Source organism: Rhinoderma darwinii, chromosome 11 (genome assembly GCF_050947455.1).
Source record: "Rhinoderma darwinii isolate aRhiDar2 chromosome 11, aRhiDar2.hap1, whole genome shotgun sequence".
In the NCBI taxonomy this organism is placed as follows: domain Eukaryota; kingdom Metazoa; phylum Chordata; class Amphibia; order Anura; family Rhinodermatidae; genus Rhinoderma; species Rhinoderma darwinii.
The window spans coordinates 32,286,685-32,289,054 of NC_134697.1; positions in this window are offsets into that span (position 1 = coordinate 32,286,685).

Genomic DNA, 2,370 nt, shown 5'->3' on the forward strand with positions numbered 1-2,370 from the left:
TAGTCGTGAAAATAGGGGGGGGGGCAGCTGATACTGTTGGCCGAGCCGGAGTTCCAGGGAGAGTGTTGGATAGTGGGGTGGGCTTAATAGTCGTGAAAATAGGGGGGGGGGGGGGCAGCTGATACTGTTGGCCGAGCCAGAGTTCCAGGGTGATTGCAGGTAGGTCCCGGTGGGGGCCAGCGGGAGCAACATGCATCCTCATGCCCAGCCAGAGTTCCAGGGTGATTGGTGGTAGGTACCGGTGGGGGGGGCAGCGGGAGAAACCTACATCCCCATGCCCAGCCAGAGTTCCAGGGTGATTGGTGGTAGGTACCGGTGGGGGGGGCAGCGGGAGAAACCTACATCCCCATGCCCAGCCAGAGTTCCAGGGTGATTGGTGGTAGGTCCCGGTGGGGGGGCAGCGGGAGAAACCTACATCCCCATGCCCAGCCAGAGTTCCAGGGTGATTGCTGGAAGGACCCGGTGGGGGCAGCGGGAGCAACCTGCATCCCCATGCCCAGCTAGAGTTCCAGGGTGATTGGTGGTAGGTCCCGGTGGGGGGGCAGCGGGAGCAACCTGCATCCCCATGCCCAGCCAGAGTTCCAGGGTGATTGGTGGTAGGTCCCGGTGGGGGGGCAGCGGGAGCAACCTGCATCCCCATGCCCAGCCAGAGTTCCAGGGTGATTGGTGGTAGGTACCGGTGGGGGGGCAGCGGGAGCAACCTGCATCCTCATGCCCAGCCAGAGTTCCAGGGTGATTGGTGGTAGGTCCCGGTGGGGGGGCAGCGGGAGCAACATGCATCCCCATGCCCAGCCAGAGTTCCAGGGTGATTGCTGGAAGGACCCGGTGGGGGGGCAGCGGGAGCAACCTGCATCCCCATGCCCAGCTAGAGTTCCAGGGTGATTGGTGGTAGGTCCCGGTGGGGGGGGCAGCGGGAGCAACCTGCATCCCCATGCCCAGCCAGAGTTCCAGGGTGATTGCAGGTAGGTCCCGTTGGGGGCCAGCGGGAGCAACATGCATCCTCATGCCCAGCCAGAGTTCCAGGGTGATTGGTGGTAGGTACCGGTGGGGGGGGCAGCGGGAGAAACCTACATCCCCATGCCCAGCCAGAGTTCCAGGGTGATTGGTGGTAGGTCCCGGTGGGGGGCAGCGGGAGAAACCTACATCCCCATGCCCAGCCAGAGTTCCAGGGTGATTGCTGGAAGGACCCGGTGGGGGGCCAGCGGGAGCAACATGCATCCTCATGCCCAGCCAGAGTTCCAGGGTGATTGGTGGTAGGTACCGGTGGGGGGGGCAGCGGGAGAAACCTACATCCCCATGCCCAGCCAGAGTTCCAGGGTGATTGGTGGTAGGTCCCGGTGGGGGGCAGCGGGAGCAACCTGCATCCTCATGCCCAGCCAGAGTTCCAGGGTGATTGGTGGTAGGTCCCGGTGGGGGGGCAGCGGGAGCAACATGCATCCCCATGCCCAGCCAGAGTTCCAGGGTGATTGCTGGAAGGACCCGGTGGGGGGGCAGCGGGAGCAACCTGCATCCCCATGCCCAGCCAGAGTTCCAGGGTGATTGGTGGTAGGTCCCGGTGGGGGGGGCAGCGGGAGCAACCTGCATCCCCATGCCCAGCCAGAGTTCCAGGGTGATTGCAGGTAGGTCCCGTTGGGGGCCAGCGGGAGCAACATGCATCCTCATGCCCAGCCAGAGTTCCAGGGTGATTGGTGGTAGGTACCGGGGGGGGGGGGGCAGCGGGAGAAACCTACATCCCCATGCCCAGCCAGAGTTCCAGGGTGATTGGTGGTAGGTCCCGGTGGGGGGCAGCGGGAGAAACCTACATCCCTATGCCCAGCCAGAGTTCCAGGGTGATTGCTGGAAGGACCCGGTGGGGGGGCAGCGGGAGCAACCTGCATCCCCATGCCCAGCTAGAGTTCCAGGGTGATTGGTGGTAGGTCCCGGTGGGGGGGGCAGCGGGAGCAACCTGCATCCCCATGCCCAGCCAGAGTTCCAGGGTGATTGGTGGTAGGTCCCGGTGGGGGGGCAGCGGGAGCAACCTGCATCCTCATGCCCAGCCAGAGTTCCAGGGTGATTGCAGGTAGGTCCCGTTGGGGGCCAGCGGGAGCAACATGCATCCCCATGCCCAGCCAGAGTTCCAGGGTGATTGCTGGAAGGACCCGGTGGGGGGGCAGCGGGAGCAACCTGCATCCCCATGCCCAGCTAGAGTTCCAGGGTGATTGGTGGTAGGTCCCGGTGGGGGGGCAGCGGGAGCAACCTGCATCCTCATGCCCAGCCAGAGTTCCAGGGTGATTGCTGGAAGGACCCGGTGGGGGGGCAGCGGGAGCAACCTGCATCCTCATGCCCAGCCAGAGTTCCAGGGTGATTGCAGGTAGGTCCCGTTGGGGGCCA